At 39.6% G+C, this 15,990-nt stretch overlaps 1 non-coding gene across 1 annotated transcript; it reads right to left on the reverse strand.

The window, feature by feature from the left end:
- Nucleotides 1-9,970: 9,970 nt before the first annotated feature.
- On the reverse strand, nucleotides 9,971-10,077 carry LOC131224499 (small nucleolar RNA R71). Its single transcript, XR_009160978.1, has one exon. It is a non-coding gene; the product is annotated as a small nucleolar RNA R71 (small nucleolar RNA).
- Between the last annotated feature and the right edge of the window lie 5,913 nt (nucleotides 10,078-15,990).

Below are 15,990 nucleotides of genomic sequence, written 5' to 3' on the forward strand. Positions count from 1 at the left end.
GACGGTGTGGATGTGTGTCCAGGCACACCACATTCAGACCCGGGACGGTCTGTATCCAGCGTGCACAAAAGTGGGTCCCACACATGTAGGACTCACTGTGCAAATATGAATATACGTACGTTTCTTCACACTTGTGACATGGGTTCTGAATCCGAACGGTCCATAAGATGTGGAATCCCAAGAAACCCTGGGAGGTAAATTTTCATCCTGATCTAAGATTCTGGTGGGCCATAGCAAAGATAAATGCACTTTCAAGGGAAGAAACTGTTTGCATTAACCATGGCCCACCTAAGTTTCGGTTCAACGTAAAAATGGGAACCAGGGGGTTTTATGAGGTTCTGCTCCAAGTGGACCATTTAGATTTTCCAGATTCATCAGCCATGGGGAGATCTCGAAATTTTGCAGTGGCTTAAGTGAACTTACGTATCTTCACTCCCTGGCGCATGCATGCACAGCCAATTCACTTCACGTGTGGGTACTGCGTAAACATGGGTGTCAAATCCGAACGGTCCATAAGATGTAGAATCCCAAGAAACCTCAGGGCATGAGTTTTCACCATGACCCAAGATTCTGGTGGGCCATAGCAAGAATAATTTCAATTTAAAGGAAGAAACTGTTTTCATTCCTTGCGGCCCACCAAAGTTTCGGTTTAAAGTAAAATTTGAAACCAAGGGTTTTATGAGGTGCTGCTTCATGTGGACCATTCGGATTTCCCAGACTCATCATAGCTGATGAGATCTCAACTTTTTGCAATCAATTTACGTGAACTGATTGGCAGAGGAGCGTTCAGCGTCCTCTGCTTCCTCGTTCTGGTGCACGCACACCACTTATGCACTTCACAGGTGGGTCCCATGTGATTGGTGGGCCCCACGGTCAATATAGGGCTCTCAGTCAGGGTTGGCCCACTTACGGTGGGTGAGGCCCACCTGCATTTATGCAGGGCCCAAAAAATGGCGCAGCCCACCATCGTTTCACGTGAACAGGTGCTTCTGCATGCATTTGGAGTTCTTCTCTAGAACTCGTTGCAGCGATCCGGTTTGGGACCCCCTCACAACCCAATCCTCGGTCAGTCCTTGAGGCCGCACTGAAGCTGATCAAGGGCCATCTGAGAGCTCCCATTAGCGTCCATTTTTAGCTCAAACAAAACCCGAAACAGGGTCATTCGGTGGCCTAATGGATGGCCAGTGTTCAGCTCCAAACAGAGCAACCGTTTGGCTCAGCTTCAACTCAAAACAGGGCCTTCTCTTAACTGTTCTCCAACCCAAGAAATGCTGCCGTTGCTGGACTGATACACCTTGAAAGTATGGCCATTAGTTGGCCAGTTTTCAAGCTCCAAAACAGAGGTTCATCCTAACGATTTCTCAGCTCACCCTGCTGCCATTGATTGGCTCAGGTCGGGCCGAAACCGGTGTTGTAATAGGGTCGGATTCCCCCACTGAAACAGAGCCATGGATCAGCTCAGTTCCAGACCAAAACAGGGACTCAACGATAGTTTCAACAGTCCGCCTATTGCCACTGATTGGCTTGCCCTCCGAGCTAGTTTCGAAACTCTACAGAGAGCTCAAAATAGACTCGTCATGAGGCCTGTAATGTGGTCTGAAACGGCCATTGTTTGGCTCATCCCAACTTTACTGTGGCTGGACCGAACCCAACCATTTGCTTGGCATGGTTCCGGTTCAGAGACATATGACATGAAGCTATAAGGAAGAAGAAGAATAAAAAAAAAACGAAAGAGAAAACGGTTTTCCAGGGGCAGTTGCTGCCTGTCTTACTTATTTTTAAAACAGGGGGGGTGGGTTTCCTCTCCGCACTCTCTCCTTCTCACTTGGTGCGAATTCAAGGGCTACCGTGTCCTCCTTTTATAGTCAGCGAGAGAGGGACGGACGGTTGTGATCGTCCTTACCGTGGACGGCCGAGCTTAGCCCTTCCCAAAGGGGAAGTCGGTTTCTCTCTCTCTTTTTTCACAGGCCCTCGGTCGGACTGTTTTTGGCATGGATTGGACGGTGGCGTTCAATCTCCTTCGTCCGTTTACAAATGATCAAACGGCTATACCGTTTTGATCGTGTGGGTCCCATGAAAGATTTGAACGGTTTATAACGCTCGGAAAACGGTTGTGGTGGCCCACTTACAGGCTTGAAGTAGGTCGGTTTGAAACAGAGAGCGGAAGATATTTGCAAAATGCTCGGTCAGCGCTAGTTTGACCGAGCTAGTGGGTTTAGTACACCTCGTGCCCAAGCACCCTTTGTGTACATGCATTGTGTAGGGGTCCGCTGAAATGTGATTACCATGATCTACTCCGTTCATTTGCATTGGGAACCCTTCATAGGGACCCTAGCCTATTTCAGGTCGATGGTGAGACCCAGGTGGGCCATGCCAACCAGATCTTGACCCTTAACAGATGATTATAATTGTTATGGTGGTCAGATTTACCCCATATCAATCGTCAACGGTTAAAGTAGCCCTATGAGTTGTCTACCTCTTCAAGATTTCTTATTGCCCATATAATACTTATAATTTTATTTTATTTCATTTATTTTGTTATGTGTATACATGTATTTATATCAATTTTGTATTTATTATTATTATTGTCTGCACACTATATATATAATTCATGATGTGGGCCACACTGTAGGTCATTAGGAGTTAAGACCATTATAAACCAATCCAACGATTGGATTGCCTAGTATTTTATTATTGATAACCCTAGGGGTCCTAATGAATGTTTTAGGTGAGATTTGGGAGTTGAATAGAAAGGATCTTTCTACGGGGCGTTGTAAACTGATGAATGGTGGATCTTGTGATTTTGATCCCTACATTGGTTTCATACAGATCGATTGTACTAAATAGGTGTATGATGAGATGTCATCACACTTAAGATTAAATAAGATTTTCATTTATTTAAATACAGTTTAACTTGTGATAGTCAAACGGACAGATTGATTCCAAATCTTATTATGATGTTGTGAGTTGTCATAGTCTAAAATCTAAGGGTTTAAGATGGATATATAGATTGAGAGTTGTTGGATAGTGATGTGTAAAGTAAATTATGTGGGTAATTGCATATATGTAAGCTAATTTGGATCTCCGTGGTGACACCCGAGTACTGAAAGTATGGGGTGTTACAGGGTCCTCATGTGATCACTAAAGGTGACCCAAAAGAATGCACTGATTAAGCCTAAAGATTATAATAAAACATAAGCTTGTAACATGCACACAAGTTCTCAATATGGTGGGCCCCACAGTCAAATAAAGTTTTAACCACAAAATTGTACATTTAAGGCCCTTTCATAAACTTTTGGCCCATTTGACTTCTTGGACTTGGTAAGGTCTATAAATTAGTTAACTATGTGGAAATAATCTCATGAAGGCCAACTATACTCACTGGGGGACCCCACCAGATGGAGAGTCTGCATATATCATGAAAAGATCAAGTGAACCTGCTACTGGATTGTGAGTCCAACAGCAACCCAAGGCAGAGAGTGCTTGCATGATTGGGCGATCCAAGGCTTGAATGGCCTGGACCAACATACATTGAGGTAGGCTCCACATGCATCCATATTTAGCCTCAAATAAACGGTCCAGGATCTATGGTGGGCCTTTAACCATCCATAAAGAAACCTATGGGCTTACCTTAGGATCACCCAGGAGGACATCCAACCTCAACTGGTTTCCAAGAGGTAGCCCGCCACTACTCGAGTATGAAATAAGGCCCAATGCCTAAGCAATCCATGGCCTATTGGGTCATACACTGAGCCCAGTGCATAGACAACCTGGTGGGCCCTTAAGCAAGGTTAGGGCCCAACCATAAGGGTCATGGGTTCACTCATTGTGGTGGACCTAATGGGTAGCCCATTATCCCAACATATAGGAAATCCTTATATTCAACAAAGTAAGTTGGGCCTCACATTTCGGCCCAAGTATGAATTTATTATAGTGGGCAAGTAAGGGCCCAACTACTTAAGTATTTGGCCCATAAGACCCATCATAATGGCATGGTAAATATAGGACCCAAGGGTCCAACAGGCCTATTAAAAGTTCCGGCCCAACCAAGGCATAAGACCCATAATTAACTAGGAGACTAGCCCAAGAATAATCCAATTGGAATGGGCCTTTAATCATGCACTAATTAAGCCCGAAAATAAAATTAAAATGGTAAGATAACTGACTTAAATCCTCCTCAAATCTAGTGGGCCCTACTATCCCAAAACAAACATTTATGGGGCAACAACATTGGGCCCATTGCTGAATTTCCAGCCCACCCGCTTTCTGGGTTTTTTGGAGTCCAGCAAATTAATTTATAGTATTTATTTTCTGATGACCTACACACATCATTGTGGGTCCCACCAGATGAGAGGGGAATATACAACAAGCACTAGAAGTGGGCCATGCTGCTGGAATACAAGCCCAGCAACAGCCCAAGGTAGGGTCGTCCCATGGTGGGTAGTCCTACGGGCCTGGGTATTGGGCCCAAAACTGACCCAAATTTGCAGGCCGCACCACGATCAGTACAGGGGTCCGATGGCCATGAATATTTGTAAGATGGTATTCCCATAGGTGAGTCATAACTTCACAAAATTTTGTGATTTTTGAATGGTCAGAATTATTTTAATTAATTTAAATAATACAGACTATCCAAAAAATCTGGTTAATCTGGACATCTAAACGTGGTGGGCCAGTTCGGCCCTTGCCATGGTGTGCACAGCGGTCCATTGGCCCCAAAAATTTTTAGGTGGGTTTTAACTTGGGTGGACCATATTTATATAAATTTTCATGATTTTAGGATTTTAAAAAGTATTTTAATTAATTTAAAGAATACAATCTATCCAGGGTGAAATATTGTTGGAATATAACTATCCTGAATTTAGGCCATCTCATGGGTGGGTTCTGGGCCTCCAAATTCCTAAAATTTGGACCCAAGGTCCCTCATTAAGACTACAACAAGGTGGGACCCAGAAATATAGCCCACCTTCTTAGAAAATATTTTTAAAATTTTATTTTTATGGGACTATGCTGCTGGACTACATAGCAGAAATTTCTGGCAGTTTAGTATATTGGCCCACCCTTTTGGATGCCCAAATGGGATCCCTTGGCCCTATATTTGTGTAGGTAGGTCCTACCATGGGTGGGACACCTCCCTGCAAAAATTTAAAATTTTTGGGATAGTAAAAATATTTTATTTAACTCCTGAAATATATGGACAGGAAGGCCCAGATTTTTATTTTCCTGCTACAGCAATGTTGTTATCCCTGATTTTACACCCCATTTGAGTAGGCCCAGGTCTATGTAAATTTGGAAAAATAAAAGGAAAATCTTCCTATACAAGTATACAGTAAGGTGGGGTCCACAAAGGTGGCCCACCATTTCAAAATTGGGCTGATATTTATGATTTTCCAGCAAATAGTGTGGCTGGACAGTCCAGAAAAATCTGGACTATCCACCCTCCTTGGCCCACCCTTTTGGGGGATCAAATAGGGACGGATGAGGGTGAATTTATCATTCTTCTAGGCAGGGTCGACACCTCCAAAAATAATCAAATAGTGGAAGTAAAACATCCTCCAAATCAGTCCATAGGCTATGCCAAAAACAATCCAAAAACAGTCCAGAATTTTTCTGGACAGCAAGGTATGTCTTGAAATAACTGATCGTAACCACTGATTAAAGGGGGAAATACCCCATAAGATTAGTGTTATGGTCCACCTCAGTGGAACCCACAAACTTCCAGACGAAAAATCCTTTCATAAAACCCATTGCATGCATCCAAATAGGAGCAAATAGGGTGTCAGCGTCCAAGGATGGACAACCATGGGCGTCCACCTTGCTTGGACGGTTTGGATATTCCAGGGCCCCTAAGTGGGCTACACACATCAGAAATGAAGGATAGATTAAGGGGACAAAAAGGAAAATCCGTCCACAAGGGAGGGTCTCCGCCACTATTGAGGCCCTCCCTTCATCACAATAAATACATGACATGCATTAAATCACATACAAACTAGATCTAGCTCCATACATGTACTAGGAATTAACATATGGTGGGAGTGCCTTCTCCCACCAAAATCTATGGTCTAAATGACCCCTACATGATATGCATCAAAAGAAATTGCCATGATGAGGGCCAGGGAGAATGGCCCCATCCATGGATCATGCATGCAAGAAAATAGGTCATTGGCCTCAATCATGGAGACACAGGGGACCTCCATCATCACTTGATGGGTCCCACAAGTCTCTAAAGATGAGATGAAGGAAGATTTAAGAGCACCCACCTTGCTTGGATCTTCAAAGTTCTTGATGCATTGAAATCCTTAGGCTTCAAGGACCATGGATGAAGGGTCAAGATGGAAAGTGGAGGGTTAGATGAGGAGGGAGATGAAAGAAATGTGGCTGAAATTTTCAGCAAGGTAGGATGTTTAGGTGATCTTGCAAGGAGGAGAAGAGAAAATGAAGGAAGAGAGAGAGATATGGAAGAGTTGTAAAGGTGGAATGATTAGTTTCTTAGAAAAATATGAGTTTTTGAAAAGAGAAAACAATCATTGCTCATGGGATAGGGTGGCTCATCATTGCCTAGAGAAGCTAATCTCATCATGGTTTCCTTGAGAAAAGAAGCCATCATTGCTAGGCTAAAGGTGGCTTACATGGGGAATAGTGCACATGGGGAAACATGCAAGTCAGATGGGCCCCACCAAAATGCAACCAACGGCCCAAATAATGCGCAACCTACAACTTTTGATGGACATGTCGGATTTATGCATGAGACGTGGTGTTGGAATCGCGGTGACGATGCGGTCTCAATGGTATAGGTCTTGGGTCAATCCGAGTCGGGTCTATGTTACCGAACTCAAGGATGACCGCAAACAATATCCGAAGGTCACGAGTCACTGGAATTTGACCGATAGGAGTGTGGGACCAAAATGAACAAAATGCATACTCACACACACACACATGCACACATGCGGACTCAAATCGGGTCTCACAATCCTCCCCACCAGCATAAAAAATTTATCCTTAAAATTGATAAAATCGAGACAACAAAATGCATAATCATCATCATATATATCAATCGTCAATCACAAGAGAAGGTAACACAAGCAATACAAGCAATCAATCATTGAACAAATGGGGATAATGCTCTCTAATCTCTGCCTCGCATTCCCAAGACCCCTTGGGCTGCGAATGATGACCTCATTGCACCTTCACCAAGGGAATGACCTTAGTCCAAAGGACCTGCTCTTTCCGATTAAGAATACGAATCGACTGCTCAATGTAGGAAGCATCCCAATAGACCTCGAGTGGCTGCCAATCAATCACAGGAATAATGTTCGACCCACATTTTCGTAATATAGAAACATGGAATACAACATAGATTGCGGACAACTCGGGAGGTAAGGCAAGCCTATAGGCCACAGTGCTTACGCGCTCGGTAATCTCAAAAGGTCCAATAAATATCGGGGCGAGCTTTCCCTTCACACCAAAGCGAACCACGCCCTTCATAGGCGAGACCTTGAAATGTACCATGTCCTCGACTGCGAACTCGAGGGGTCGACGCCGACGATCAGCAAAACTCTTCTGCCGGCTGTTGAGACTCAAATATTGCATAATTTTCCTCATTTATATCTTGGTTTTATGAACATAAATCATCTTAATATTCTATTTTACTCATGTATGTGTTGCAGGTGAATTTAAGAGCTTGGATTGAAAGAGGGTGCTAAAAAGTAAAAATTTGATGCTCAAAAATCACCAAGGCAAGGGATGGATCTTAGGAGATCAATATTGAAGAATTCACATGCCAAAGATTCAAGAAAATCAAGCGAGGAATGAAGAGAATCGAAGATTTGAAGTGAAGAATCCTGAAATGGTCCTGAAAAAGTGTATTCTGAAGCTGTGAAGTTTATTTTGGAAAACTGTATAGCAGAAAGTCTGTTTTAAACGAACTATGCAGCGAGAAGTCTATTTTGGAAAAATATGTATATTTGAGGCATTTTCTATTGTTTTCAACTTTGTACGAGAATTGGAGTTCCCTACTTACAAATAGGGCCTCCTAGGGCATTCTTAAACGTTATTCAAGGCATCCCAAAGCAAAATTTAGGATTTTTTTAAGAGTTTTTAGTTTTATTAAAGCTTTGTAAGTTGTTTTTTTAGATCTTTTCTATTTGCAATTTTTTCTTTATTTCTTGTTGCTTTTTATTTCTGCGATTTAATTATGCTTTTCTAAGTTCCCTCTAGCCCAAGCTAGAAGGGAAGCACATGGGTTTATTATTTCTTTAAGATTATGATGATCGATTGTTTTAATGATGAGAAGAATGGTATATGCATGTTATCTATTATTTAGGTTTTATTTTTTTATCCTCTTGTGAGATCCATATGTTTCCATCATATGAGATCCACATTGATGGATAGGCTTACCCTAGATTAATCAAATTTCCTAGATAGGAGATGTTCTCAACCTGTTATATTTCTTTGATATTCATTATCCTATAGATATTGAATATTTAAAATCACTGGCGCTTGAGAATATATGTCAATGGTGCAAATCCATTATTTTCTAATATTTTATATCATTTATTAAAATATTTAAAGTGTTTTATTTTCTGATTAGGCTGACCATAGTGCTCAGATCCTAGTTGTGTTATCCAAGTCATCATGATTTTGGAACATTAACTTATGTGTGGAACTTTGAAGCATGGGTGTTTTTTATTCGGTTGAATTACATCCATTCAAAAATCCCAAAATCAAATCATCAGTTTCGTTTTTATTACTTAGTTTGTTTTGCATTTGATTTTTTTTCCTTCTCGTAATTCATCTCCCTGTGAGATCGACCCTGTATTCACAGGATATTACTTATGAACCTCTGCACTTGGAGGCAAGCAATCAAGTTTTTGGCGCTGTTGCCAGGGAGAGACTGAGATAGATCAGATTTATGCAAGATAGCTAAGGTAAGTTTTCTTTTAAACCCTCCAGATTTTTTGTAAATTTTTTTTTTTCCTTTTCTTTTTCTTTGAAAATAAATTCAGTTGGGTCTTTCAAGCACTAACTATGACATAAGGTTGCCCTGCTTGAGATTTTATCACCTAAGTGCTATGGTTGTCCTACAGTTGCTGTTTGATCACAAAGATCATCCGCTGAATCTATTTTCCAGATTAGCATAGTTTAATTTCTGCATTAGCTTTACTTTTATTTATTTATTTATTTATTATTATTTTATTTTTTTGTGGATTGAACCCTCATGGTCGGCTCTGCCACCTGGGTTGTTGATTTTGTTTGCTTTGTGGACTGAACCCTCATGGTTGGCTCTGCCACCTGGGTTGTTGATTTAAGTTTTTATTTTTATTTTAAGTATCATACTTGTGATTTGAATTAGTGGTATTTGTTGTGTGGTGCGGATGGTTTGTCCCGTTGGAGTAAGGATCAGAACAATCGACTCTTCTCTGAAGGGGGACTAGTTCCAGGCCTTGATCATTCATTTAGAAGAGGCACTCAACATCACTTGGATTCCATGGCAAACCCAATTGATAATCCAAATCCAAATCTACCAGATCCAACTATAAATCAAAATAGAGAAAATCAACATAATCCTCCTCTTGAGGATGAAAATGAAGTTCATAGGAATGTATTAAACCAACCACGGACTTTACGTGAACATTTACACCCTGAGAAATCAACTTTACCATCTTGCATAGTGTTCCCTGCTCACATAGGGAACATTGATTTTAAACCAAGTGTGATTCAATTAATTCCTAAATTTTATGGCTTAGATTCTAAAAGCCCCTACTTGCACCTCAAGGACTTTGAGGAAGTAATTACAACGTTACAAGTAAACAATGGCAATAGGGATGTACTTAAGCTTAGGTTATTCTCATTTTCTCTAAAGGATTGGGCCAAAGCATGGCTCAACTCTCTAAGACCTAATACCATCACTTCATGGCAAGCCTTAAGTAGAGATTTTTTGAAAAAGTTCTTTCCCGAGCACAAAACAAATGCACTTAAACAAGAAATCATGTCATTCTCCCAAAAGGGGAATGAACTATTTTTTCAAGCTTGGGAACGCTTCAAAGACATTCTAATTACTTATCCACATCATGGTTATGAACCATGGCACGTGATTGATGCTTTCCGAAAGGGGCTCACCATGGATACTCGTCAGTTCATAGAGATGATGTGTGGTGGAACCTTTCTTGACAAAGATCATAATGAGGCTTGGGATTTTCTAGATATGTTAGCAGAGAATACTCAGACATGGGATGTCTCTGCTAAATCAAACCCAATTAGACCCATTCCTAGAGAGAAAGCGGGAATGTATGTCCTAAGAGAGGAAGACGACCTTAATGCAAAATTCGCTGCATTGGCTAGAAAGGTCAAAGCCTTGGAAATTAGGAAGGTTGATATGGTTAAAGCAAACACTTCCTTAGGTAATTTTGTAGCATTTGTGGTGGTACAGACCATAACACAAAGGATTGTCCAATAATATCAGTTGTACAAAATATCACGCATGAGCATGATCAAGCAAATGCTATAAATAATTACCAAAGGTCAGTTATACAACCAATGAGAAACACGTACAATCCAAATTGGCGTAACCATCCTAATCTTAGTTAAAGGAATGGACCACAAATTAATGCGCCCAATGCACCTCAAATGCCTCCACAAAATAACTTCTTTGGGGCACCTAACAATGCACCATATGTGTCCCCACCAAAGCGATCATCTGTGGAGGATGTATTGACCACATTCATGAACTCTCAAGCTCAAATGAATCAATCTCTAATCCAATCAAATCAGGAATTAAAGACAGCTGTGACTAGGATTGAGACTCAACTAAATGCTAGGGAAAAAGGCACCCTTCCTTCTCAACCTGTGCCAAACCCTAAAAACACACATTTCATTGTAGACTCAAATTCAAGTGAGTTACATCATGAACAAGCTAAGGCCATCATTACCTTGAGAAGTGAAAAAGAGATAGATAACAAGATAATGCAACCGGTAGAAATACCGGAGGATGAGCCACTGTCTCAAGAAAATGATGAACCGGTTATGGTTCAAGAGTCGCAACAACAAAAGGATAAAGAGACTAAGTCATATGAGCCTTCAGTTCCATTCCCATCTAGACTTCACCCATGAAATATCAAGAGGTGTTGGATGTGCTCCAAAAGGTTACTGTTAATATTCCTCTACTTGATGTCATTAGACAAATTTCATCATATGCTAAATATCTCAAGGACTTGTGTACTGTTAAGAGAAAATTAAATGTGCACAAAAAGGCCTTCCTTACTGAGAAAGTGAGCGCTACATTCAACAAAGGGTTGTACCCAAATACAAAGACCCGGGAAGTCCCACTATTTCTTGTATTATTGAGAATTTTCAAATTGAGCATGCTTTGCTAGATTTGGGTGCAAGTGTCAACTTAGTACCTTATTCGATTTACAAACAAATGGGGTTAGGTGAGCTTAAACCAACCACGATTACACTCCAACTCGCTGACCGCTCTATTAAGGTACTAAGGGAAATTTTAGAGAACGTGCTAGTCCAAGTGGAGAAATTCGACTTCCCTATGGATTTTATTGTACTAGACACTGAACCATGTATAAATGCTAGCGCTCAAGTTCCCATCATTTTAGGCCGCCCATTCCTAGCAACTTCAAATGCAATCATAAATTGCAGGAATGGAATGATGAACTTGTCTTTTGGTAACATGACTCTAGAGCTAAATATTTTCAATCTATGTAAGCAGCCCATTGATAATAATGAATTCCATTAGCTGAATTTCATGGACTGCTTGATAGAAGAAGAGGAATTGGAACCTGGTCTAACTGAGGAATTGATTCAAGTTATTGGAGACTTAAAAAATTCTGATTTAGAAAAAGTGCTTGCTGAAATTTCTGATGATAATGAAAGAACTACCACCCAGGACATTAGTATGTACCAATGGAGACCGCGCACTCAAATCCTATCTATCAAGGACTTGCGACCTCTGCCATCACCAACCAATGTTCCAAAGCTTGATTTAAAACCACTACCAAATGAGCTTAAGTATGTATACTTAGGTGAAAATAAAACTTATCCTGTGGTGATCTCTTCATTTTTAGAGAAGGATCAAGAGATTAAATTGTTGAAAGTTCTAAGGGACCACAAAGGAGCTTTGGGCTGGACCATTTCTGACATCAAGGGTATAAGCCCTTCTATATGACCCCATCGGATCCACCTCGATGAGGACGCCAAACCAATTAGACAACCTCAAAGGCGTCTCAATCCAAACATGATAGAAGTTATAAAAAATAAGGTGATCAAATTGTTGGATGTGGGAATCATCTACCCAATATCTGATAGTGTTTGGGTGAGTCCAACTCAAGTAGTCCCAAAGAAATCCGGAATAACTATTGTGTAGAATTCTAATAATGAACTCATACCAACACGTGTCACCACTGGTTGGCGTGTTTGCATTGACTATAGAAAATTGAATCAGGTCACAAAGAATGATCATTTCCCTCTACCATTCATTGATCAAGTTTTAGAAAGGATAGCAAGTCACTCCTTTTATAGTTTTATTGATGGATATTCTCGATATAACCAAATAGAGATAGCCCTTGAAGACCAAGAGAAAACCACGTTCACTTGTCCATTTGGCACGTTTGCTTTCAAACGGATGCCATTTGGATTGTGTAACGCCCTAGCAACTTTCCAATGGTGTATGTTAAGCACTTTTTTAAATATGGTTGGAAAGTTTCTTGAGGTTTTCATGGACGACTTCTCTATATTTAGGAGTAGTTTTGAGGAATACATCAACAATTTATCTCTTGTCTTATCTAGGTGTGAAGAGAAACACCTTGTCTTAAATTGGGAGAAATGTCATTTCATGGTTCAAAAGGAAATTATTTTGGGCCATGTTATCTCCAAAAATAAAATTGAGGTAGATCACTCAAAACTCGACGTTATAGCTAATCTACCTATCCCCCGAACTGTTAGAGATATTAGATCACTTATAGGGCATGCTGGTTTTTATAGAAGATTCATAAAGGACTTTAGTGTCATTACTATACCTTTGACTAATCTTCTTCAAAAGGATGTTCCATTTAAGTAGACAGATGAGTGTGCAAGTGCCTTTAATAAAATTAAATCATCCCTTACCATTGCACCTATCATGTGTCCACCAGATTGGACACTTCCTTTTGAACTAATGTCCGATGCAAGTGATTATGCCATAGGGGCTGTTTTGGGCCAAAGGAAAGAAAAACGATCCTATGTTATTCACTATACGAGTAAAACTCTAAACTCGGCCCAAGTGAACTACTCAACAACTGAAAAAGAGTTACTTGCAGTAGTTTTTACTTTGGATAAGTTTAAGTCCTACTTCTTGGGATCTAAAGTGGTCATTTTCACGGACTATTAAGCTTTGAAATATTTGCTATCTAAGAAGGATATAAAGCCGAGACTTTTGAGATGAATCCTCCTACTCCAAGAATTTGACTTAGAGATAAAAGATAAGAAAGGAATAGAAAACATAATGGCCGATCACCTTTCTAGATTGGTGTTAGATGATTCTACTGAGGGGATGCATATCCAGGACACTTTTCCTGATGAACAGTTATTTACGATCTCCAAATTGCCTTGGTATGCGGATATAGTAAACTATCTTGTAACGGGAAAAATGTCATATCATTAGAAGTCACAAGATAGGAAGCGTTTTGAAACTGAGGTTAGGAACTTCTTCTGGGATGACCCGTATTTATATAAATATGGGACTGATCAAATTTTTAAACATTGTGTCCCAGAGGATGAAGTTCGAAGTGTTATCTCTTTTTGTCACATGGAAGCATGTGGTGGCCATTTTTCTGCTAAGAAAACCACTGCAAAAATCCTGCAGTGTGGTTTTTACTGGCCCACAATGTTTAAAGACACCCATGCTTTCTATGTTGCTTGTAATAGATGTCAAAGGTTGGGAAGAGTGTCCCGGCGTAACATGATGCCTTTATCCCCAATTTTACCATTGGATATTTTTTATTGTTAGGGTATTGATTTTATGAGTCCATTTCCATCTTCTTTTGGTTTTCTTTATATATTGGTTGGTGTGGACTATGTTTTAAAGTGGATTGAGGCAGTTCCAAGTAGGACTAATGACAACAAAGTGGTCATACGATTCCTCGAGGAAAATATTTTTGTTAGATTTGGAACTCCAAAGGCCATCATTAGTGATGGCGGATCTCACTTTTGCAATAGGACATTTGAGGCTTTGATGAAGAAATATGGCATCAAGTATAAAGTGAACACCCCATACCACCCACAAACGAGTGGGCAAGCTGAGATTTCTAATCGGGAAATCAAACACATTTTAGAGAAAACTATAAGGCCAGATAGGAAGGATTGGTCCCTCAGACTATTCGACGTTTTATGGGCTTATAGGACTGCTTATAAGACCCCGATTGGAATGTCTCCATACAGATTGGTGTATGAAAATGCTTGCCACTTGCCTGTGGAATTGGAACATAGAGCCTACTGGGCAATAAAGAAATTAAACTTTGATATGGATCAAGCAAGTGGACAAAGGAAATTAGAGTTGAATGAATTAGAGGAGCTGAGGAGAGACTCCTATGAAAATTCTAAAATTTACAAAGAGAGGACCAAAACTTTTCATGACAAAAATATCATGAGGAAGAATTTTGAACCTCAGCAAAAGGTCCTATTGTACAATTCCCGTCTTCAGTTCTTTCCGGAAAAGTTAAGATCAAGATGGACAGGACCCTTCATTGTGAAGAATGTTTATACTCATGGGGCTGTTGAAATTGAGAATCCACGTAATGACAATGTGTACAAGGTTAATGGTCAGAGATTGAAGCCTTATGTGGAAAACTTTCATTTGGGAGAGGAGTCCTTCCCTCTTCATGAGCCAGAATATTCAGAATGATACTCCTGATCTGACAAAGCATTTGTGTAGGATTTGTATCATATTCAATTTTTTTAGTGTCACATAGCAGGTGAGTTTTTCATGGCAGGTACTATCCACCCTTTCTTTTATTTTTATTGTTCTCTGCATTACATTATCATTACATTGGGGACAATGTAGATTTTAGGTTGGGGGGTGTGGATAGTCATCTATGTGAATATTTTTTTTTTGGGTTTCAGTTTATTTTATTATTATTTTTATTATTTTTAGGTTTCAGTTAAGTTTAAGTTTTTTTTTTTCTTTGTTTTTTTTAGGTTTATGGAAAAAAATCAACATTTTCAAAATAATATGTTTATATACAAGAATGTAAACATGATATTATGCGAATTCCAAAGGCAAAGTTAATATTTATTCTAGGATGATAGTAGTCAGAATTCTTACAACTGAAAATTATAAACTTGAGTTCAATTATCTAATCACTAGTTTAAAGTGAGTTGTAATTTGATGTACTGAATTCACAATACACCCTATCTAACTAAGTAAAGAATATGATATGTGAACTAGAATAACAACTTTTGATTCAAACAAGGTTGAATGAACCAGTACCATTGATATATGTTTAAAAGAGAGAATATTAAAGGAAAAAAAAGAGTGATGGAAAAAAGAAATTTATATTATAGAGCATGAATGCAATGACCATAACAATCGTCTTAGTAATCCGGAGTAAGGATACCTAAGTATCCATTACTGTTACCATTACAAGTACGATACCTTAGGTTATGAAGTAAACCCGATGGGAATCTTCATCTAAGGGTGGTCTATAATAATGAGGATATGATGATAAAAGAAGAAATGACTTGAAGAAAATGAGATAACTAGAGATTTCATATTCTTGGGATGATTGAAAGGAGTTAGGATAGGGAACATGTATATTTCTCAAAGTTAGACTAGTGTCACAGAGCACCTAAGGATATTGGATCATAACTATTCTAAATTTTGATTAGGTCTCTGAACTCAAGGATGTAATGGATTAGAAAATTGAGATTCTAACTAACCTCAGACTTAGGTTAAGTATTGTTTTGTTTTGGAATTCATATGATGAATGGGGGCATAATTGTATAAAT

The sequence above is a fragment of the Magnolia sinica genome, chromosome 13 (assembly GCF_029962835.1).
Source record: "Magnolia sinica isolate HGM2019 chromosome 13, MsV1, whole genome shotgun sequence".
NCBI classification, from domain to species: Eukaryota; Viridiplantae; Streptophyta; class Magnoliopsida; order Magnoliales; family Magnoliaceae; genus Magnolia; species Magnolia sinica.